Source organism: Rousettus aegyptiacus, unplaced genomic scaffold, assembly GCF_014176215.1.
Source record: "Rousettus aegyptiacus isolate mRouAeg1 unplaced genomic scaffold, mRouAeg1.p scaffold_m13_p_5, whole genome shotgun sequence".
Lineage (NCBI taxonomy): Eukaryota > Metazoa > Chordata > Mammalia > Chiroptera > Pteropodidae > Rousettus > Rousettus aegyptiacus.
The window spans coordinates 24,127,958-24,153,799 of NW_023416308.1; the positions used below are offsets into that span (position 1 = coordinate 24,127,958).

A 25,842-nucleotide genomic window follows, 5' to 3' on the forward strand; every position below is an offset into this window, starting at 1 on the left:
ACAACTTAGTGTTCTCCTGTAAGTCCCTGATCCCCCAACTGGGTGCTGGTCCTCAGAACTAGTGATGGAATCCATCACCACAAAAGTCTTCTTGGGACACCAACTCTTTAAGAGGTGTCTGCAGCTGTCACTGCTACAGCTTCTGTCCCACTCAGCCACTCGGGACTGGGCAGCCTTGAACACTTGCTCCCTCGCTCCCTCGCCTCCTCCTCCCTCCTACCATTGCAGAGTGATTTCTTATTTCTCTCCCTAGTTGTAGGACCTCTGTTCATCTATACCTCAGGTGACTGCTTGCTGTTTGCTCTGTGTTTCCATCACAACTCTGATGTGGTTTTAAGAGCAGATGAACAAAACCCACTATCATCTGTGCCATTTTGCCCAGTCTCCCCTCACCTCTTTTTATTTGATCACCTATTGATGGGCACTTAGGTTGCTTTCATACCTTGGCTATTCTAAATAATGCTGCAACGAACATAGAGGTGCATAATCTTTTTGAATTAGAGGTTTGCATTTCTTAGGATAAATATCCAGAACTGGGATTGGAGTTATAAGGTAGTTCTGTTTTTAATTTTTTGAGGAAACTCCATATTGTTTTCCATAGTGGCTGCACCAATTTGCAATCCCACCGACAGTTCATGAGGGTTCCCTTTCTCCACATCCTCTTCAATACTTGTTGCTTTATTGATGATAACCATTCTGACAGGTGTGAGGTGATACCTCATTGTGGTTTTAATTTGCATTTCTCTAATGATTAGTGACATTGAGCATCTGTTATATGTCTATTGGCCATTTGTATGTCCTCTTTGGAGAAATGTCTCTTCAGGTCTTCTTCCCATTTTTAAATTAGATTGTTTACTTTTTTGGTGGTGAGTTGTACAAGCTCTTTATAAATTTTTGGATATTAACACATTTTTGGATGTATCATGGCAAATATCTTATCCCGGTCAGTAGCTTGTCTTTTTGTTTTGTCAATGGTTTCCTTTGCTGTGCAAAACCTGTTTAGCTTGATGTAGTCCCAAGAAATTTATAGCTATTTTAGGTTTCTTATGATTAGGTCTTGCACAGTATATCTCTCCCAATCTATATAAAAAAAACTATGTATTTAAAATGTGATTCATTTAAACTGCGTATAATTTGGTTTTTATTTAATTTTTATCCAGTGTAACTTTTTCTGCATTCTAATTGGCATGTTTAGACTTTTCATATTCATTGTAATTATTAAAGTAAGCCTACAATCTTGCAATTTGTTTTCTACTTATCTCATCTGGACTTTATCCTTCCCCCACCCCTCTTTTCCTGCCTTTTTTTATATTAGTGTTTTCTCTCTCAGCTTATTAATTATATCCCATTTTATTAGTGTTCTCTAATGGTGTTGACAATATGTAACCTTATCTTATCAAAATCTATCTTGAAATAATACTTATATATCAAAAAAATCAAATATAAAAAAACTCTTGAAAGAGTATATTTCCATTTCTTCCTTAGTTCTTTGTAATTATTGTCTTATATTTAATTTCACTTTATTATAAGCCCCATAACACATTACTCCAGTTTTTTCTCTAAACAGCGACTTATCTTTTCATTTTAAAAATCATTTTAAAAATAATTTTTAATGAAATGAAACTTCTCAGATTTATGACTTCAGAAAGTGTAAGTGACTGACCCTGCTGCTACACACTAAAATCAATCATTCCCACATTAGCACTGAGGTCATGCTCACTACCTCCTGCTCAAATGACTGACAAAAACTAAAAGGAACAGGAGTTTTAAAGTAGGCCTGTTCTTGCCAGATGTAGGACTCCTCCCATGGATTTAGGCTCATGAATTCTCTGTCACCCTTACCATCAGCCTCACCAGGTCGATGGCTCTTCTAGCTTCCTGTAGCTCCCACCTCATTTCTCCTGATAGGTGTTACACATCTAATCTTGTCTTGGAATCTGCTTCTCAGCAGACTTGGACTAATGCAAGTGGTAACAAATTTGGTTCAATCTAAAATATGGTAAGATGGGTCTTGAGTCTGACTCAACTCATTGTCAGGTGGGCAAAGAGTTCATTATCCTGGTTCATAAGGTTGGCGTGCTTTGTGCCTGGCACACAGTGGCTGCTCAATTACCAAAGATTTCATTGATGGCTACTTAGGAATATGTTCCTGTGGAGAACACTGCTGTAGGTGCAGTGATTCAAACCTTCGTAAACAATCCCTTCAGAGACAGAGAGTTGGCTGGTTACCGCTAAGTCACTCTGCAGACAGATGTCAGATCATTAATGAGTAAACAGATAATGGCTCAGTGTGAGAGCCAGAGTGTCTCTTTGATAGATAATATACAAAGAGGTCCTAAAGCAAACAAAACACAACAAAACCATACAAAGAGGTCCTTACCTCCAGCCTGAGCAGAAGACCAAAGTTTAATAGTAGAAGACAGACACAACACTCCAAAGGCATTTGAATGTTTAGACTGCTATCCTCAAATCAGGGCCCTTGTTGAGGAGAACTAAGGGTCTGAAACATGCATTCTCGGTATAGATTTGCTTTTCTTTTCTGCAGAGCCTTATTTGGCATCATTATGGAATGACTGATTAGCTTCTGAACGGGAGACCCACTGCATATTGAAAGAAGTGGGAACATATGTCCATGATCCTGGATCTCCCTGATTATAACGCACAGTAAACACCATCCAGCAGCAGCCAGCAACATAGCATCAGAACAGTCTTAAAGCACAGGTAAAGTGCCAGCTCACAGGTAATAACCATCCTCTGAATGGATAGAATGGCATTCTTCAGTTCCTGGAACCAAGAGGTAGAAGTAGGAATGGCTCCATTTATCATTGCCTCCAATGGTCCACTAGGGGATTTTGTGTTTTGCGTCTCAGCAATTCTGGGTTCTAGAGGGTTGGAAGTGCTAGCTCTCAAAGGACATGGCAAGTGTCCCACTAAACTGTAAGTTATGGCTGCCACTAAGGTACTTCAAACACCCCATGCCTGGGATCAGCAGACAAGAAGTAAATTCTCCATCATGGCAGAAATAATCCTAATCAGCAAGAGCTGCTTTTACTCATGGGGGTAGAATGGACTATATGTGGAACCCAGAAACATTACTTGGATCTTCCTGGTACTCCTTGCCTCATTGTAACTGTGAATGAATACAGGCAGCAAATCCTAGATATAAAGGGAATTGTTGCCAAAGACTCAAACTCTTCCATAATGAAAGGATTCCTCTATTTAGGACTATTGTTCACTGGTCAGTATATAATGGAGCTAACTCATAATAGTTATTACTACATATTTTTTAATGTATTGCTTACACGTAGATGTGGATTTAGTTCTCTAACTCTCTCCCACCCCAGTTCCTCTTCCTATCCTCCCAAAAAGTTATACTACAATTTTTCATTCTCAGTACTTAATGTCTATACTATTAGAACTATAAAAATAACCATGATGACAGATCCAAATAACGTATTCTAATTATATTTCTTATTTGTACTATCTGAAATTTTTCCTGAAATTGGGTAATTGCCTAAATCCATCTATCTTTCCTTTATATTTTCACATACTATGCACTACCCATCAAACACTCATCAATTTTAATTTCCAAATGTCCAAACATATGGAAATTGACAATCCATCCATTTTTCTTTTCTCCCGGAGGCTTCCATCCTTCTGTGTGTATCTGGATTGATTGCTCTTTAGACTTGAGGCATGGCCATGAGCCTGAAACTACCTTTCTACTCTGTGTTGGATACCTTCTTTTCCAGATCCCAGTATTGTTGCTGAGAATTCCAGTAACATACTTATTTTTTTCCTTTGTATATGATGTCAATGTATCTGTCTCTCTTCTCTACTTCCCCACCCCACCCTGCTACTACCTCTCTCTCTCTCTCTTTCTTCCCTTCTCTCTCTCTCCCCTTCCTTACTCAAAGCTTTTAAGGTCTTTATCCACAGTGTCCTTACATTTCACAATAATGTGGGTATTTTCTTTTTCTTTTATTTTTTAAAATTTTATTTTTAATTTTTGGTGAGGCAACTCTTGGTTGACCTCACAGATTGCAAGAACCTTGTCAGCTTACAATCCCTTATTTTTTACTTTTTATTTCTACAGTGCCTGGTCTTCCTAGGTGGTCTCTCATCCAAGTCCTAACCAGGCCTGACCCTGCTTAACTTCTGAGATCAGACGGGATCGGGCTTGTCCAGGGTGGCATGGCCGTAGACTGGGTATTTTCATTTTCATTCAGAGTATTTCTTCAATCTAATATACAAGTTATCCTTCTCTTTTCTATCTCTTTGACCATTTTCTATACTTTTGAGAGATTTCATCACCTTTAAGTTTTACCCTATGTATTTTAATTTTTATTATTGAGTTATCATCCTTTAAAATTCGAGTTGTTCCTCACACTATGATTTTTTTTCAGATTATTGTATTCTAGTTTGTTAAGTGGCACATAGAAGACTATATTTAAGTATAAATTTAAAATTTTTTTATATTACACATAAAAAACTATAAAATAAGACCAGAAAAACTTGCTTTTGTTTCTTTTGGGTAATATCTAGGAGTAGATAAATACCTAGGAGTAACATTAGCAGGTTGTATAGTAAATATAAGTTTAATTTTATAAGAAGCTGGAAATTGTTTTCGAAACATTCCTATCATGAGTGTTCCATCTCATTAAAATCCTTGCTAACCCTTGTATTTTCAATTTTGTCATTTTAAACCATCTAATGTGTGTGTAGTTGTATTTCATTTCATTTTAATGTGCATTTCTCTAACGAAGTGTCTGTGAAAATCTTCCATTTTATTTTTTTTCTAATTTAAAAAATTTTTAATTTTTTCCTGCCACATAACAATGGGCTACAGTGTGTCACTGATCTGTGGTATAAATAACTTTTTGTCTTTCTTTCTCATGAATTTGCATATCTAATTATCTTTCTACTTAATTTCTCATGGTTTTGCTACGTTGCATAAACTTTTTAACAAGAAAGTCTTTTATCTTAATGGACTTTGCAGTTCATTTGTAACCGGTCGCTGTTAATGGCATTTTTGGATGACTGAGTGCTACTGTGTAAAGCTGTGCGGTGTTCCTGGCAGGATTGGGAGTACCTAGGTTCCTTGTCCACTGAGTTAACTGCTGGAAAAGACCATGTAGATGAACTAAGACAGTGGTCAGGAGCTACAGAGAAGATGAAGCAACGGGGATTACATGAAAATAATGCTGAGTTTAGCCATCCACGTTCCACTGCACTGGAATTTTGTCTTTGTTTCTATGAAGAACTTTGCATCCATCCCACTTTTTCTGTTCACGTAGACACAGTAAAGAGTCTCACAAATGGAGGGGTCACTCTGATTACATGAGGACACCAACCTGCAGAGTTACTGCAGCATCAAATATGAATGTGAATAAACTCAGAGCATGCTACTGAGCGACTGCAGAGGAGGCGGCTCTTGTTCTAGTCCCTTGGATAAGATTTCTATACATGGCTAATTTATGTGCAAAGTTACTTTTTGAGTCATCAAGAAGGCCAACTAAAACTTTGACTTATATCAACTGCATCATCAGCAATCATAGAAGTCTCAGAATTTAACAGCAAATGTTGGCTACTCAGCTCCTTGTTAAAATGAGTCTACATGGCTCTGGCCATGGGACACATTGTTGTTTTGTTAGGAGGGAAAGGAGATGATCTTTGTTTTGCCATGCATGGGAGTCATGACCACATTTAACAAAGATGCAGTTTGTTCAAGGACTTAATGAAAGATTACACTTGGATATCAATTTGGGATTAAGGTCCACAGGTAGACATTTCACCATATGCTACCTGAAAACAATGTAATTCAAAAGCAGAAAACATATTATTAGAAGGCTTCACTCAAACACCCATGCAAAGATATTCCAATATCATTTAATTTTTATATTCCCAGGCTCCAACGCCTACCCTCTTCTCTTTTTGAAAGGGAGAGCAGTTCTATTTCGAATATAATTTAGGATAGGACCCAGCTCTCTGATTTATGCAAAAGGACATAAATTCACAAATCTGCCTGGCATACTTTTATAGTCAATAAGTGGTTGTGTGCAGCTGGTGTTTTTCGCAACAAAACAAAACAAAAGAAAACAAAGAAACAGTGGAAGGAAACTGTAAATGAATCATAAACAGCAATCATTTTATCTTCGTCAAATCCATCAGGTCATCTTCTACTCCTTTCTCACTCAACTCATCTAAACCGTAGTACAGCTGAGTGATTTTCTCAGCAGGGACCACCATGACTTGGAGCCCATGGGTATCTGCCCAACTGACATCCAATGGCAGATGACACCACCATGTCAAGGTTCTGGCAGGTGCCCCAGGAATTCCTGTGGTAGTGGCCTGAGAATACAGCTTTGATACCTGCTTTGGCAAACTTGTCTGTCATTTTCCTTTGAACGGTCTTGGTGAGGTTGAAGTAGTCGTTCTTGTCGATGCTTTGGAAGAATGGCGGGATTTCCTGGAAGATGATGGTGTGCTGGCATTTCTGCTGCCCTACGATGCTCAGCTGCTGGAGGTCTAGCCACTGGGCCTGGGCCAGCTTCAAGGCGGGACACCTGGAGGCATCGTTCAGGAACTGAAAGTTGAGGATGAGGAATAGGATGCACCCAACCCAGAAGCTGAAATAGTCATCTCTCCAAGTCTGCTAGAACTCCACGGTGGTCTCAGGGGTGGGGATGTTGCCCACATCATGGTTGCAGTTGACAAGGACCAGCAGAATCTCCCTGTCCACTATCCTGAGCACTCTCTGCAGGTTCTCTGTCTGCTTCTTTCGTCAGGGTGTCGCAGACATGGAATGGGTGAGGTCGCCACACAAAACAACAGGGTTCAGCCTGTTGATGGCCTGAACAGCTTGCTCAGTTAGATAGATCTCCTGCCCCACTCATCTCCATTGTTGTCACAGTCTCCAGTGGACCAGGCCTTTGTCAGTCCAAACTGTGGGTCTACACCCTGGATGAAGTAGAATGGGCCTTTCCATTCCCCCCCCTTTTTTTTTCTGAGAGAAACGCGTTCAGAGTCTCGCTCCCAGCTCTGTGGAAAACACTGAACCCTCTCCCCCCACCACCGCACCTCACCCTGCCTCGCATCTGCAGCCAACAGGGCTCTTTTTCATTTTCAAATTAAGTTGTAAGTAAAAGATATATATATATAATTTGTATTTTTATGATTCATAAATTATATAGTCTAGATATAAGTCCTTTATTGGGTGTATATTTTATAAATATTTTCTAATTTTTGATTTGTATTTTTTATTTTTAACAGTCTTTGAAGAGAAAAAGTATTTAACAGTGTTGAAATCCAGTTTATGAACATTTTTTATTTTAGAGTTCATGCTTTGTTTGCTTTAGCTTTATTTATCTTAAGGAAAACTTTCTCTAACACAAAATGAGAAAGATTTTTTCCTGTTTCTAAAGATTTTATAGTTTTAAATATTATATTTAGGCAAACCCTCTTTTAGTCCATTTGTTATCATCTGGATTTCCAATTGTCCAGCATCGTTTATTGAAGACTTTCTTTATTGAATTGCTTTAGTAACTTTGTTGAAAATAAATTAACCATATGCATGTAAGTCTATTTCCACCGCTGCTCTATTCCACCGATCTATACTCTTATCTTTATGCCAGTACTACAGTGTCTTGATTACAGAATCTTTAGAACAAATTTTGAAATCAAATAGTGTAAATCCTCCAAGTTTGTTCTTATTTTTTCAGGGTGTTATGTTTAGGCTAGATCCTTTCCATTTATATATAAATTATAGATACAACCTGTCAATTTTTGCAAAATTATAGTGGGATATTGATTGAAAGTACATTGACTCAGTAGAGCAATTTAGGGAGATTTTTTATTTTTCCTTTCTATAATTATAGCATGTCTTTCTATTAATTTAGGACCATTTCATTTCTCTTGCAATATTTTGTTGTTTTCAGTGTACCAGGCTCATACACATTTTATTAAATTTTTGCTAAGAATTTCATGCTTTTGGCACTATTGTACATGGTGCTATTTTTTTCTAATTGCTTGTTACTAGTATATAGAAACACATTTTTTTTTTTTTTTGTATTGAGCTTGTCCCCTCTAACCTTACTAAACTCTCTTAGTAGTTCTAGTAGCTTCTCTGTAGATTCACGGGTCTTTTCTATGTAAAACATTATCTGTTTAGCTTTTCTTTCTAATTGATACTTTTTAATTTTTCTAGCTTTGTAGAACTTAGTAGGCCCTCCGCTACAATGTTGCATATGAGCAGTTGTAGATGTCAACCTTGATGTATTTCTGATATTAAATAATAATGATTTTTTATATATGCCCTTTATCAGATTGAGTAAATTTCCTTCTATTCCTAGATTTTTTTCATGAATGGATGTTGGGTTCTGTCTAATGCTTTCACTACACTTATTCAGTTAATTTTTTTGATTTTCTTTTTTATTTGGTTAATTTGGTGAATCACATTAATTGATTTTCATATGTGAAATCAACCTTGTGTTCCTAGGGTTAAGCTCCACTTCAAAATTGTATAAAACTATTTTTGTATTATGTTGGATTTTATTTGCCAGTGTTTACAGTTGATTTTTTTTTTTTGGTGTATAAATTCATGTGGGATATTGGTCTCTATATTTTTTTCTAGCACCGTCTTTGTCTGATTTAGGTGATCAGAAGTAACATGACCTTATCTTACTCTTAGAGTTTCCTCTGGAGAGCAAAGGTTTCGGTCACTAACGATCACCTCGCCAGACTTATCCCTAGTCTAGGTGACCCATTAGTGCTGCTGAGAATGGAACTGGCTATAGGCCTGAGAGACTGGAATACCAGGGGGACCTTTGCCCAGGTGTTTTCCCAGTGGCTTCTTCTCCATTTCTCAAACTGGCTGAGCCCACAGTTAAGGCAAGAACTGACTTTTATACCACACTCTATAGTTTACAAAGCACCTTCACATATATCATATCTTAATCAGTCCTCATAAACCTTTGAGACTGTATCATTTTTCCATTTTACAGATAATAAAGTTGGAGTATATATGACTTTCCCAAAGTCGCATAGTAAGAAATTAATGTATCAGTGCATCTTAAGGAAATCTTTTACCTCTAAATTTCAATGTTTATGATCTTTCCATTACTCTACCATTTAATGCATTTGCTAACATTTCTAGAGGATTTTGAGGGGTCTCACAAGGAATAGTAATTTGATTAAAATATTTTGGTAAAAGACTTGTGGCAGGGAGTAATATTCAATACCAAATGCAGAGAAGTTTTGAAGAATAAATCAGGAATGAAAATTGAATCTGTCATGGAGATAAAGACCTTGCTGGAGTAAATGTCTTGGTCAAGTTTTGGATATTCAATCCCACAACAACAACAAAATGAGGGCCTTCAATGCATTTAAGTAAACTCAAACTACATTCAACACCAATTAAATGGGTAGTTGCACAGTACTCCCTCTCTTAACTCATTCTCCCCTACCCCTCCCTGCCACACACCTCATTAATGAGAGGGCAGTATAAAGCCACCAGGCCCCACCTACTTAAAGAGAAGCAGCCTGGCCCATTATCATTTGAGTCCCATCCACAATCAAGCCTCCTTCCTATAATTAACAGTGTCCTGGCCAGTAGCCTGACATGTCATTTCGAGAATAATCTCTTGCTTCTAGACCAGATACACTGAGATATTCTAGGCTATTTGGGCTATTTTATTACATTGAGATACCTATATCTCAATGTAATAAAATAGCCCAGAAATGTGTATCTATCTGTTTTTATGCCATTACCAGACTATTTTGATGATCGTGGTTTTGTCGTGTAGTTTGAAATTAGGGAGTGTGACACCTCATTCTTGCTTTCTTTCTTGAGGTTTCCTTGGCTATTCAGGGCCTTTTGTGGTTCCATATAAATTTTAGGATTAGTTGTTCTAGTTCTGAGACGAAGGCTATTGCTATTTTGGAGGAACTGTACTGAATCGGTATGTTGCTTTGGGTGGTAAGGACGTTTGAACAATATTCATCCTTCTAATAGATGCGCATGGTATGTCCTTCCATTTATTTGTAACCTATTCAGTGTTGTCAGTGTCTTACAGTATTCAGGGTGCAGGTCTTTCACTGGTTTAAATTTATTCCTAAGTGTTTTCTGCTTTTTGATGCAACTGCAAATGGGATTGTTTCGTTCCTCCTTCTGATAGTTTCTTGTTGGAGTAGAGAAATGCAACAGATCTCTGTCTATCGATTTTGTATCCTGTAAATTAGTAAATTCATGGATCAGTTGTGATAGTTTTTTCAGTGGAGTCTTCAGGGTTTCCTACACGTAGTGTCACGTCATCTGCAAATAGTAGCTGTACTTCTTCTTTTCTGACTTTGAGGCCTTCGATTTCTTGGGTTTTTTTTTTGTTTGTTTTTTGTTTTTTTTTTTTTTTTGCTGTGCCTGGGACTCCTAGTACTATGTTAAAGAGAAGTGGCGATTGTGGATGTACTTGTCTTGTTCGTGATCTTAGAGGAAAGTCAGATTTTCATGACGGAAGATGTTACCTGTGGGTTTGTCATATATAGCCTTGATTACGTTAAGGTATGTCTTCTCTACCCACTTTGTTGAGACTTTCTATCACAGATGTTGAGCTTTTTCTGAGGTACGATTTTTAACCTTCATTCTTCAATGTATCACATTGATTGGTTTATGGATGTTGACCCACCCTTGTATCCTGCCAGAGATCTCACTTGGTCATAGAGTGTAATCCTATAATGTCTTGTTGAATCCAGTGTGCTAGTATGTTGTTGAGATACGTTGCATGCATGTTCATCAAGAACATTGGCCTGTAGGTTTCTTTTTTTCTAAGACGTTTGTTTGGTGTCAGTATCATGACAATGCTTGTTTTGTAAAATGAGTTTGGAAGAGTTCCTCTTTCTTCAATTTTTTGAAATGGTTTAAGAAGGATAGATATTAATTTGTTAAATGTTTTGTGATAGAATTTACCTGTGAAACCATATGATTCTGGACATTTATTTGTAGGGAGCGTTTTGATGACTGCTTCAATTTCCTTGGTCATAATTGATCTGTTTAGATTTTCTGTGTTGTCTTGTTTTAGTCTTAGAAGGTCACATGCTTCTAGAAATTGATCCATTTCTTATAGACTGTTGAATGTATTGATGTGTTGGCCTATAATTATTCTAAGTATTCACTAATGATTCATTGTATCTCTGTTCTTATTTATTCTTCTTTCTCTCTTCCTTTAAGTGAAAGGTTACATTGTTTTTGAGACCTTTCTCGCTTCCTCAGGTAAGCCCATATTGCTATGAATGTCCCTCTTCAGACTGCTTTCAGTGTGTCCTGTAGATCTGGGGTCATTGTGTTTTCATTTGTCTCAAAGTATCTTTCGATTTCTTCCTTGATTTTCTTGTTAAGCTGTTTATTGTTTAGTAGCGTCTTCTTTGGCATCCATTTGTCTGTACATGTTTGTTTTTTTTTTTCTTGTATTGATTTCTAGTTTCATATCATTGTAATTAGAGAAGACTCTTGGTGTGATTCCAGTCTTCTTAAACTTATTGAGACTTTTTTTGTGGCCTCATGTGTAGTCCTTTCCGGAAAATGTTCCATGTGTGTTTGATAGGAATGTATATTCTGCTGCTTTGGGGTGAAATGCTCTAAAAATATCAATTAAGTCTATCTGGACTAGTTTGTCATTAAATACTGATGTTTTCTAGTTGCTTTTCTGCCTGGAAGATGAGTCCATTGATGTCAATAGAGTGTTAAAATCCCCCACTGTTCATGTATTATGGTCGCTCTCTCCCTGTATCGGTCAATATAGTTGCTGTATTTAGGTCCTCCTGTGTTGGGGGCATCAGTGTTTACAAGGATTATATCTTCTTGGAGGGATCTCTTTATCATTATGTGACGTCTTTTTATTTATTTATTTTTCGTCTCTTATTGCCTTTGCTTGAATGTCTATTTTGTCTGAGGTACATATTGCTACCCCTGCTGTTTTATTTCCCTTTTCATGAAATATCTTTTCCCATCCCTTTACATGCCGTCCGTCTGTGCATGTCTTTCAATCTGACGTGAGCCTCTGGTAGGCAGCGTGTCTGGTTTTCTTTTGCTGAGAATTATAATCCCCTTGTTTTCTTTTTCCTCCCCAATTTAATTAGTTTTAAACTTGACAGTTGACATTCAGTGTTCTTTTGTATTAGTTGTAGATGCGCAACACAGTAGTTAGACATTTATAAAATTTATGCAATTGCCCCGTGATTGGTCCAGTACCCAGCTGGCACTATACATAGTTGTTACTGTATTATGGATTGTATTCTCTACGGTGGACTTTACGTCTCCATGATTACTTTGGAATTACCACTGTGTATTTCTTAATCCCTTTACCTTTTTCACCTGAACACCCCGATCCCACCCTCTTCTCTGGCAATCATCAGTTGTTTCTCTGTTTTCTACGGGCCTGTTTCTTGTTTTGTTCTTTTATTTTGTTCTTTAGATCCCACATAGATAAGTGAGCTCATATGTAGTATTTCTCCCTCTCAGTCTGATTTATTTCATTTAGCATAGTACTCTCCAGATCCACTCGTGTTGTTGCAATAATTTGTTTATTTTTAAGGCCAAATAATATGCCATGGCAATAATGTGCCATGTCATCTTTCTCCAGTTGTTTATCCATTTCCACTTAGGTCGCTTCTATGTCTTGGCTATTATAGATGGTGCTGCCGTGAACATAAGGGTGCATATATCCTTTTTGCATTAGTGTTTTGGATGTCTTTGGATAAATACCTAGAAGTAGAATTGCCCGGTCATAAAATAGTTCTATTTTCAATTGTTTAAGGAACCTCCAAACTATTTTCCTTAGTAGCTGCAGCAATTTACATTTCCAGCAGCAGTGCATGAGGGTTCCCTTTTCTCTGCATCCTAGCCAATATTTGCTGTTTGTTGATTTATAGATGATAGCCATTCTGACAGGTGTGAGATGATATCTCACTGTGATTTTAATTTGCATTTGTCTAACTGGTGACCTTGAGCATCTTTTCATATGTCTGTTGGCCATCTGTATGTCCTCTTGGGACAAATGTCTGTTTAGGTCCTCTGCCCCTTTTTAAACTTGTTTGTTTCTCTGCTCTTAAATGGTATGTGTTCTTTCTATATTTTGGGTATTAACCCCTTAGATGTGTAAATTGTGGCTATCTTCTCCGGGTTGGCAAGTTGTCTTTCATTTTGTTGATGGTTTCTACACTGGGTAGAGCTTTTTAGTTTGATGGAGTCTCATTTGTTTCTTTTACTTCTTTTCTTGCCTTGTTCCATAGAGACATATCCAGAAAGTTGTTGCTAAGACTAATGCTAATGAGTTTATGGCCTGTGTTTTATTCTAGGAGTTTTGTGGTTTCGGGTCTTAGATTTAAGTCTGTAATCCACTTGGACTTTATTTTTGTATATATTGTAAGAAGTTGGTTTAATTTAATTTAATTTTTTGCATGTGTCTGTCCCGTTTTCCCAGCATGTCTTATCAAAGAGGCTGTCTTTACCGTCTCTTTACAGTATCCCTTGTATATTCTTGTCTCCTTCGTCAGACTGATGGACCATATAGGTGTGGGTTTGTTTCTGGGCTATTTTATTACATTGAGATATCTATATATAGCTCCCAGGCTGTAACTGCAGACATTCTCTACTCAGAGCCAGCTGCCTGAAGCCACTGTGTCCTCATTCTGCCCATCCTGACTGCTCTGCATGCCCACACTTAGTGGTATCATGTCACTTGCACAGACTGCTGCACAGCACATGCTCACAGGTACACTGCTGCTTCGCCACAGGGATTATGCTGGTGTGTTGCTTGGATCCAATGATCGAGTTCATAGATGCAGGTTTCCCCCTTTTGTTTATGTCCCTGGCATTTTCCCAAGAGTTCTGCCCCAGTGAGTTACTGGCATGGTTTACTTTTGAATTATGGCCCAGAGGTGAAAACACTTGTCTGAAATTGTGTTTTGGAGACCAACTAAGAAGGAGCAAAAAACTATGAGAAAGATCACTTAAGTTATCATTTCCAGACTATTTCAATCAAAAATCTAGAAACAATCTCTTTTTCCCCAGCATATCATATATGTTAGAGGGATTTACTACAAAAACAGAGCTGTGTGGTACAGAGACTGCCTTAACATTCTGTTTCATCTAAATCTCTTTTCATGTTACAATAAAAAAAAACTGTTTAGTAATCCTTGGCTCTTTCCTTGAAATTAAAAGTGTCCTAAACTAACAAGACACTGATGTGCTTTGGCCAGATTAGTTAACAGGAGGACTTTAGTCTTCTGTGTTTTGTGTGGGCTGTATTATTAGGCAACTCCTATCCTTCAGATCCAGCTTTTTCTTTTTGGGCTAATCAGTTTCACCACAAAGTAATGCTCCAGCCTCTTAAGAGGTAAGGTAAGGGTGGCCATAATAATTTTAATGGAGTTCTTTTAATCATGTTTTTCTTTTTAGTTTATGCTTAGGAAATCTTTGCCTAACTCTCTATGAGAATTTTCTTATACACTTTCTTCTAGTAATGTAAAAGCTTTAACTCTTACATTGAAGACAATCATTTATTTTAAGTTAATTTGTACAAATAGTGAGATAATGGCTGAGGGTTATTTTTTCCATTTAGATATCTAGTTATTCCAGCACCCTTTGTTGAAATGGTATCTTTTTCCCCATTGTATTGCCTTTACACCATTGTCAAAATCAAATGACTATGCAAATATGGGTTTATTTTTTGCATTGTCTTGTTCTATTGATCTATATGTCTATTACTTGATTATTGTAAATGTATAGTCTTGAGATCAAGTAGTAGAAATCCAACTTTGTTCTTCCTCTTCAAAATTGTTTTCACTATAATAGGCCTTTTCAGATAAATTTTAAAATAAACTATTGTTTTTTATAAGCCTGTTGGAATTTTGATTGAGATTGCATTTGCATCTATAGATTAATTTGGGTAGGATTGTCATCATAATAATATTTAGTTTTCAAGTCCATGAGCATGGTATAAGGCTACATTCATTCTTTAATTTCCCTTTGCAGTGTTTTGCTTGTTGAGCATCTTTGGTAAATTTATTCTTTAGTATTTTTGATACTACTGTAATTGGAAATTTAAAAATTGTGTTTTTTAACTATTCATTGCTCATATATAGAAATATAAGTGATTTTTGTATCACCTGTAAATCCCGAGACTTTGTGAAACTCATTCACTTATTAGTTGTATTACTTTTTTGTAGATTCTTTCATGTTTTCTACTTATGTGATTAGTCATCCACAAATAAGAACAGATTTAATCCTTTCTTTTTGATATGTTTGTCAAGTATTTGTCTTTTGCCTTATTAGAGAACTTCAGTACAATGTTAAATAGAAATGAGAAGTATAGATATGCTTACTTTATTTCTGATCTTAGAAGATATTGAGTCTTTCAATACTAAATATGTCAGCTGTACATTTCTCATAGACATCTTGAATCCAAAGAAGATGTTCTCTTCTGAAAACTTGTATCATAAAAGGGTATGATACAAGGGCATGAAAAAAGGGACTTTTTTCAAATGCTTTTTCCTCTGTCTTTTGTAGATGTCATATGGTTTTTCTCCTTTTTTCTATAAATATGGTGAATTACATGTTTGCTGTTTAGAAGTTAAACCAAAAAAGCATTCTCAGAAGAAACTCTATTTTGAAATATTATGTTGTTACTTATTGTTGGATTCAAGTTGCTAATATTTTATTAAGGATTTAAATATTTTTGTTTATAACGAGTATTGATCTGTGTTTCCTTGTGATGTCTTTGAGTTTCAAGGTAATAAAGACATCCTAAGAAAGCTGAGAAGTAGTCTTTCCTCCATTTTCTGAAAGACCGTGCGTAGAGTTCGAATTATTTTGACTTTGAGTGTTTAATAAAATTAATTTACGAACCAGCTTGATCCCAGGCTTTTTGTGGGAAGACTTTCTGTTAAAATTCAATTTCTTTTGCAGTTACCGAGCTACTCATAATTTCTGTTTCTTTGTTGGGTCAGTCTTGGTAACTTGAGTGAGTCTTTCAAGAAATTTGTTCCTTCTTTCTATATTGTCTAATTTAATGGCACAATGTTATGATTTTTTGGTGTCTATAGGATCTCCATATATTGGTAATTTATATCTTCTCTATTATTTTTCTTTATTAGTCTGGGTAGCTGTTTATCAATTTTATTGATCTCTTCAAAGAATAGCTTTTGGTTATATTCATTTTTTTTTCTGCTGGTTTTCTGTTTCTGTTTTATTGATTTCTGTTGATTGTTTTTATTTTCTTCTTTTTGCTTAGTTTGGGTTTAATTTCACTCTTTTTTTTTAAGCTTTCAAGGTAGAAACTTGGATCATTTATTTAATACCTTCTTTTCTGATAGCAGCATTTAAGCTATAAATTTCCCTCTATGTGCTACTTAACTACTCACAAATTTTTGATATATATAATTTCATGATCTTTAGGTTCTAAAAATGTTTCATCTTCTCTGAGAATATATCCTTTTTTAAAAAAATCCAATTATTATTTAGAAGTACATTGCTTAAATTTTAAAATTTGAGGGGTTTCCATTTTAACTTATTGTTGCCAATTTCTAATCTAATTGTATTGTGGTCAAAGAACATATTCCATATTGTTATGCCTTTTTAAATTAATATTTGTTACCCTAACATATTTAATTTTAAAAATTAACATTTGCTAAGTGGAACACAGGACGTTAGATGGTAAGCCCTTGCTTCAACAACAGACAGGATAAATTGAAATAGAGCAGTTTATTACTTATGTCCTGAAATAAGTACAAGGCATGCCTCAAGGGACTACACAAGAAGGTCAAGGCAGAATGCAGACAGTGAGAGAGCTTTAGGATCTGGAGCACACCTTTATTACAACCTATGGGTAGAGTGCTTTGGGGTACCCAGGCTAAGGCCAGACTGGCCAATTCAAACCTAAAGAGTAGGGCTTTGGTAAGCTGCATGGGGGTCTTATGTAAGGGGTGCACAGGAGAAGGCCCAAAGAGGCAGAGAAGATTTTATGAAAGTTTGTAGCAGAAGCCAATACATGGAATAAATCACTGGGAGCAACTTGGGTGGGCCTGCAAATTGGGAAGGGCAGAGTCTCAGTAAATCCCCTGGGCAGGGTGACCTGGGTTATCCAAGTTGGTTGTGACTCAGTAAGGCCGTGGCGCCTGTCTCTGCAGTCTGGGAAGCGGGAGGGCTCAACAAAGGAACAATGGCTTCTACCTGTACTTCTTTCTGGGAGAAAGCTACCCCTCCAGCTCTCACCCCAAAGCCTGATAACTCAGTGCCTCCCTGTATGTCCCTGGTGCCCCCTGAGCAGCTGTTTCAGCTCTGGAGCTCAGAGCGAGTGAGTCCGTCAATGAGTAAAGCTGGGCATTGGCCCTTTAAGAGGAATTTTTGCAACTTCCACTGCCCCCTGTCTTATTCAGCTACAATCTGCTGGTTTTCACAGTCAGAGTTTGTGGGGACTTCTCTTCCTGGCTCTGCAACCCTGGGCTGGGGAGCCAAGTGTGTGGTGGAGAACTCTCGGTCTTCAGGAGGGTGAGAGCCCTCCTGATTCTCGATCACCACCCACAGTTGTGGGACTGGGCCATTTTGCATCTCTGCCTCTCCTACTGGTTTGAGATGACCTATTATTTTTGTACTTAGTTGTGGGATTCTGTTCAGCCAGACCTCAGGCAACTCTGTGTACTGGTTGCTCTGTAGTTTTGTTATAATTTTGGTGTGGCCACTAGATGAGGCATGTATAGCCTCTGCTTTCTACGCCATCATTACCAGTCCACCAATCATTTTTTTGATTATATTATTAAGTTTATTAAGGTGACATTGGTTCATAAAATTATATAGGTTTCAAGTGCACAATTCAATAATATGTCATATGTATATTCCATCATGTGTTCACCACCCAAAGTTAATTAAATTTTCTCCCATCACCATATATTTGATTCCTTTTACCCTTTTCTACCTTTCCCCTTCCCCCTTCCCTCTGGTAACCACTAAACTGTTGTCTGTGTCCATTAGTCTCTGTTTGTTTGTCTTGTTCATTTGCTGCTTTCAGTTTTATATCTCACATATGAGTGAAATCATATGGTTCTTTTTCTGTTTGACTTATTTACTTAGCCTGATAATCTCAAAATCCATCGATGTTGTTGCAAATGGTATTATGTTGTCTTTTCTTACGGCTGAGTAATATTCCATTGTATATATGTATCACATCTTCTTGATACAATTATCTATTGAAGGGCACTTCGTTTTTTTCTATGTCTTGGCTACTGTGAATAGTGCTTCAACAAACATTGGGTTACGGATAAATGTTTTCAAACATATTTATATTTTAAAGTGTCCCTAATACATGGCATATAGATGGGTCTTGTTGTTATGTTTGTTTATTTGTTTAGAATCCACGTACAAATCTCCTTTTCTTAATTGAAGTGTTTAACTCATTAAGGTTTAATGGAATTATTGATATGTTTTGATTTGACTCTTCTGTTTTAGTTTTGTTTTATAATTATCTACTCTATTTTTTGTACCTCTGTTTCTCTTTTCCCTGATTTTATTTACAGACTTTTTACAATTTGATGTTAACTTTTCTGTTGATTTTCTAAACAATACTTCTTTGCATTAATTTGTTAGTGGTTGCCTAATTACGATATACCAGCTGAACCACCCAGTCTTTTTATAGTTAATAATGTACTATTTCATGTAAATTAAAGAAATTTTGCAACACACAGATGCACATCACCCATCATTTATGTTATATTTATTATATATGTATATATAGTACACCTACATATATCATAAATTCCACAATAAAATGTTATAATTTTGTTTAAACAGTTACATAGTTTCTAAAGTTGAGAGAAAATGACATAAAAAAATATTTTTTATTGCGGTCGAAACCATATAACATAAAATTTATCATTTTAACCATCAAGGGTACAGTACGATGGTGTTAACTATGTGCATATTTTTGTGCTATAGACCCCTAGAACTTTTTTATCTTGCAAAACCGTAACCGTATTTGCTGAACAACAATTCCCCTTTTCCTATCTCCCTAGCCCCTGGTAACCACCGTTTTATTTTTTGTCTCTATGAATTTGACTAGTCTCAGCACCTCATATGAATGGAGTCATGAAATGTTTGTCTTTTTGTGCTTGGCATATTTCACTTAGCAGAAGGTCCTCAAGTTTCATCCATATAGTAGCTTATGATAGGATTTCCTTCTTTACTAAGCCTGAAAAATATTCCATTGAGTGTATATATCACATTTTCTTTATCCATTCAACTGTTGGTAGGCATTTATGTTGCTTGTACCTCTTGGCTATCATAAATAATGCTGCAGTGAAGATGAGTATGTGAATATCTCTTTGTGATCCTATTTTCAATTCTTTTGGATATATACCAAGATATTATTCGTATATTTTCAATTCTTAGTGTCCTTTTTTCTTTTTTTTAAAGATTCAAGTTTTCATCTGATGTCATTTTCCTTTAGCCTGAAGAGTTATTTTATTTTATTTTTATATTTCCTGGTACTACCGGTCTACTGGCAATGGGTTCTCTCATTTTCCTCTTAAAAATGTCTTTATTTTGCTTTCATTATTGAATATTTTTGCTAAATATAAAATTCTAAGTTAATGGTGTACATGTGTTTCTTTTAGTACTTTAAATTTGTTGCTATACTTTATTTGGGCTTCCAAGTTTTCTGGAGAGAAATTAGCCTTTTATCAATTTGTATGCAATATTTTACTTTCTCTTGCTTATTTTTAAAGTTCTTCATCTTTGATTTTAACAGTTTCAGTATGATTTGTTGTCATATAGCTTCTTTATATGAATTCTGCTTGGATTTCATCTAGCATCTTATACCTAAAAATATTGGTCTTTAATCAAATTTTGAAAATTCAGAGGGGTAATTTCTTCAGATATTTTTAGTATTACAATTAAACATTTGTTTGACCATCTGATATGCTTTAACAGACCTCTTATACTTTGTTCATGCTTGTCAATCTTTCACTCTGTATTTCATATTACATCGTTTCTATTAGACAAGCTTCAAGATTACTTAGACTTTTCTTGTCATGTCCATTCAGCTGTTAGGTACATCCATTCTATTATTTCAGAAGTTGTATCTTTCCATAGAACATTCTTTTTTAGTGTTTCTATTTATATGTTGATATTTATCATTCCTCACTTGAGATTTTTCACTTATTAACATGTTTTGTGTTACCTTATTGAGAATAGGTGTAATAACTGCTTTTAAAATTCTCATCAATTAGTTCCAACATCTAGCTCATCTTGTGGTCTGAAACAACTGTTTTTCCATTTTCTTAGTTCTATATCAGGTAATTTTGGATTGTATCTTCAACTGTGAATGTTAAGTGAAGATACTGGAACTGTTTTTTTTTTTCTTTTCTTTTTCTGTTCTTTTTCCACAGTGTGCTAAGCTTCTGATGGCACTCTTGCCCCCCAATGTGTTATGTTTCTCTCCTTTTATCAGAGAATGTTCTTGTCTTGTCTGGGCTTGAGTTATATACTCTGTTTCTTGGGCAGTATTTCTGATACCAGTTCAGATATTTTGTCTTTATCTGAACTGCCTTGAGTCTGTTCTGCACATGTGCAATTTATGATTCATCAGAGAGGTGATGAATCTAGTTTGGGGGTTCTCTGTCTCATTTATTTTCAGAATCTCCCCAACTCTCTTTAGTATTCATGAGTTTTTTGGCTTCTCTTACCTGGTTCCTTGCACAAGAGTGTAAATTTTTCTACATGGGCATCATGAAGACTACACTTAGTGCTAGGGGAAAAGCTGTAAAGATGGGAACTTATATAGTATGGCTCTCTATCTTTCTTCTTCAGAGTGGATGTTCATTCCCTACCAGGGTCTGTCTGCTCTATTCACTTTCCAGCACCTTCAGGTAAATGTTCTGCTTTTCTTTAAATGTATCCAGATTTAATATTTTTATGCAGAAGTGTCAGTTAGTGGGGTCATAGTCCATCATACCCAGAATTCCTTTATATAAATCCATTTATGACATACTTACATTTCTTCGCCCTACACTATGTATAACATACATGAAGTGCAGAAATTTTTAGTACAACACAATCTGTAATCACTATGCAGACAATGATACAGATCCTTCCAGCAACTCAGAGAGTTCCCTCGTGCACCTCTCCATTCAACAATACCTCTCTATCCACAAGAAATTACCATATTTTGGCTTCTATTTTTATAGGATGCTTTTGCCTGTTCTTGAACATCATATGTTTTGTTTTCTGGATTATTTTGGTCATCATTATGTCAGTAAATAGATTCATCCATGTTGTATGGAGTAGTACTTTGGGATTTTTCTGTGTATTAATCAATGATAATTAGTTTTTCTATTTTATTTTATGACAATGGTTATTTCTTAAAAGAATTTGCCAAGTTATGCTGTTCTAATGAAAACAGGATAAATATAAACATGGCTTATATATTACACAGCTATCTACTTAACATGTGTACTACATCAAAAATTTCAAGGCAAATTTATAAAATAATGAAGGCTGTCAATTCATCTCCAGATTAAAAAAAAAAGTTTGTTAAAGCTAACAACATTATTTTTAATTAAATGCTTTTAAATATATAACACACATAACATTCATGTTTTAAGTGGTCAATATTACAAGGCTTATTTTTAAATAACTATTCATAGATGGAGGTTTATTTTTTACAGGCCATCTAATTGCACATTATTGCTTATTGTGTTTCCTTAGGTAATTAATTCAGGAAGTGGTTCATTGCACATTTTATAAAATTAGAGAATTGGTTTTTGATGTAAAATAATCATATGTTTTAGTATATGGTGCAATTTTGCTTTTATAAGAGATTAATGACCATAGCTTTACTTTAAAATTTTACTCAGAAATCATGCCCCATTATAGATTTTTATTATATTGTTACTAAGAAAATATGTTATCAGTTTTATGACATACTAGAAATATATTGTTATGAGTCATGAATAATAAGTGGGTCAACAGTAGAGGAGGGAAGAGTGCACTGCAGGTAGACCAGCTAAAAACAAACAAACACCGAAAAGCCCCCAAAACAAAAAACCTGGAAGCCCAGTAAAGCCCTACATATTTGGGAAAAACCAAGCGAAACTATGGGCTGAATCACTGAGTGTATGAAAGGGAAGAAAGAAGATTGTTGGGGTTGTTAAAGATGGTAATTACTCATCCTAATCTTTGCACTTTCAATAGAGGACTAATTGAGAAATGAGACACAGGAGCCTCACAAAAGAAGATCAAAGATTAGCTTTAGTACTAATAAAGTTAACTGCAGCTTTGCAGCCACAGTGGGATTTTCTAAAAGGCTAACTGCATTCCCCAGATAAATGTGATGAACCCAGGCATAGGAGGAATGGACAACATCAGGCTTTTCCTACTGAGGGGGTAGAAACATATTAAAGAGGAAACAAATATTGGTTCAGAGGACAGGCCAGTCCTAAAAAGAGAGTCCTAAGGGGACTGAGCCATTTATTCCTTGTTTTAGTCTTCCAGCTTCAGCAGTAACAAGTCACTCTTCTTTCATAAGGAAGAGAAGAACAAAGATGTGGATAAAGAGAAAGGAATTCTTCCTATTCTTTATTTCTCTAAGGCAAGGAAGTGGAATTTTAGAGGACTTGCCTGCTTTTGGCCAGTGATAATTGGCCCATTTACAGAGAGAGGGAATCAATTACTCAAACTAGGTTTTCTCTAGTGAACAAACAGATCTCACATATGCTCATAGTGGATGTTAAATTCTTGCTTCCAGAGTTCCACAAGTATGGTTCAGAACTATTTCACTGTTAAAATATTTATTTTTCAAATCATCTTGAAAAAGTAACTAGAAAATGTGAAGACTACAACTTCTCAAAGACTATTTCCCCTTCAACCCAGCTGTTTCCCTGAATTGGTTAGTTATCAGCCCTGCTTCTGGGTACCCAAGTCATTCTATGCAAACTTTAGATAAACAAAAAGGGAGCTATTTGAAGGGACTGCTTTCCCAAACCATATATAGCTTCAAAAAGAAAAAAAGGTAAACATCATTCTGGAACAATTCATCAGCACTTCCTATTGAAGAACACTCCTGAATTCAGAGAAGGAGCAGGAGGCTCAACTCTGCCATTATTTGTGTAAGAAAAGAGAGGCAGAGAGATGTATAACTGTCATTCATGATATTTAGCTTACATTTGTGACTCTGTCTTATGAGTAGGTGGAGGAGGCAAGAATGCCAAAGAAGGTTTTAGGAAACTGATCTGAAAGCCCACCAGCTAGGCCCTCTGGATGCACAAGATGCCCAGGGAAGAACAAACTTAGCCAGACAGAACAGAAACCAGTTCCAAAGTATGGGTAGGGTATAGGAAAATCATAATAGATTGCTCAGCCTCCCAGGTCTAGTGAAGGAGGCACCGTTACCACTTCTAGACCTGAGTTAGTGCAAAGAGAGCAAGCTGTGTGAGGAAGGGACATGACCTGAGTATAACTCTTAACGGATGTATCAGCCCACAGCTGTCCCACATAGAGGAGGACAGAGGAGTAAATACCCTGTCCTCACTCTCTTCTTTCCCACATTGCTTATTGACAAGAGAAGGCAAAAGTGTCTGCTAATGTAGTCCATATTAGTCAGACTCCTGGGGAGAGAGCAGGATGGATAAGGGTAGAGAATGGACTTGCAGGGAAAAAAAAATCCAGCATAGACAGAAATGCAGCCTTACCAATGAGTCCTAAATCATCAGGAAGAATGGGCTGTTGAAATGTCTGCTTCCGAAATACCTTTGGGACACCACATAGGATATTGGCAAAAAGTTGCCAATATCCCCCCAGGATGTTGAGGGCTATTAAAAAACCGCCAGTTTTGTCGGCATTGGAATAATACCAGAGTAAGTGGGAAAGACTCACTGGCTCCAGCTCTACACATCTGTGAAGAAAACAGGCAGAAGAAGCCAGGATACCACTAACAGCATAATAGACCTTTTCCCTTCCATTATAAGAGGAAATAATTTATTCACAATGAGTAAAATCAAAATTTCACTCAACACATAGAGCATAAGGATAAAGATAAATTCTGTTATAAATTCTGTTCATGATGATGTATCAAGAGCAGAAAATATGGCTAGGAAAAAAAAAAAAGCTCAGAAGACAAATGACAAATGACTGATTCAGAAGGAGCTTTTCTCTCCTTAATGTGATATCAATAACATAGAAACACTTCTGTCATTTGGGAGATGTGCCAAATACTTGTTAGTGTTCAGCCCATATCCCCTCAGATCTTATTTTTTTGATTGCACACCAGCTTCAAGCATGCACTCACAAACTCCAACAGCTAGCACCCACTTTTACTTGCCAGAGAGCTCTGCTCAGGATGCCAGAGCCTGCTTTCCCTGCACAGGAAATCCCAGAGTGCCAGGAAGATTACATCCCTGGAGAACCCCTAAACCCATGATTGATGTGTGTCAGGGTATACATACTCTGGATGCCTGGCCCTGCTCAGGACAACTCTGAAGCATGTCATGCAATGTCTTCAAAGACCCCATGATATTATAGTCATGCATCACTTAATGACAGGGATACATTCTGAGATGTGTTGTTAGATAATTTCATCATTGTGCGAATATAATAGAGTGAAGTTACACAAACCCAGATGGTATAGCTTACTGCACACCTAGGTTATATGGTATAGCCCATTGCTCCTGAGCTATAAGCTTGTATGACATGTTACTGCATTGAATACTGCAGGTAGTTTCAACAAAATGTTAAGTATTTGTGTATCTAAACACACCTAAACATAGAAAAGGTATAGTAAACACATAGTATAAAAGATAAAATGTGTGTGTGTGTGTGTGTTTGTGTGCGCGCGCGCGCGCATGTGCTCATTGGTGGGGTACAGGGAGGGCTGTGGAAGGAGGCACCATTGGAGGGAGACACCGCTGGAGGGAGAGTAGGCATCAGGAGGAGGGAGGGAGGAAGTAAAAAAGATGAAAAGAAGAGAGAAAGGGAGAGCAGAGGACAAAACAGGTACAGAGAGATAAAGCATAAAGCGAGGAATAATAAAAAAGAGAGAGGGAAGAGAAAGGGGGAAAGAGAGAGGGAAAGTAGAATAGTACTGAGAAGAAAGATAGGTTAAAAAAAATGGAGGAAAGGGAAGTGAGAGTGTGCACACAAGTGTGTGTGCATGTGTGTTCGGAGGCAGGCTTCCGGGCTCCCTCCTCCAAGCCAGCTCCTCTCCCTGCCTTGACAACTCCTGGCCCTTTGGAGACATGCTGAGCCTCCTTGTCTATTCACACCACCCAGAGCTAGCAAACTCAACATTGGAGTCAGATCAAGCCTTCTCTTTCAATGTCCCAAACAAATTTTGTACTTATAATTCATTATAATCTTATGAAACCACCATCATACGTGTGGTCCACCATTGACCGAAATGTCATTATATGACGGCACATGAAAACACACTTTCTCAATCTTCTTCAGTCTCACTTCTGCAATCTCTACTGGATTTACCTGGGAATGCTTCCTAACAAATCACCTTCACATGAATTCTCATCTCAGAGTCTTCTGGAGAACCCAATCCAAGACTGAGGAGAAGGAAACCAAATGAAGAGCACAGGAGTTTGTACAAAAAGAAAGGGGGAGAAAAATACCATCTGAGGAAAAATTTAAAAACATCACTCTTTAGAAAGAAAATGTTTAGAATTCAGACTGTATCATGAAAAATAAAATAAAATAAAATATACTTGATATATCAGTATTTCTCCAACTCAAAGGAAAAATCTCAGAGTTTTCATCTCGGAAAATGAGGTATTGAGAGGATAGCTCAGCATGGCTGCTAG

At 36.6% G+C, this 25,842-nt stretch overlaps 2 pseudogenes; both read right to left on the reverse strand.

The window, feature by feature from the left end:
• Positions 1 to 4,087: 4,087 nt before the first annotated feature.
• On the reverse strand, positions 4,088 to 4,206 carry LOC118603669 (annotated as a pseudogene).
• Positions 4,207 to 6,144: 1,938 nt separating this feature from the next.
• LOC107505941 lies at positions 6,145 to 7,097 on the reverse strand (annotated as a pseudogene).
• Positions 7,098 to 25,842: the final 18,745 nt, after the last annotated feature.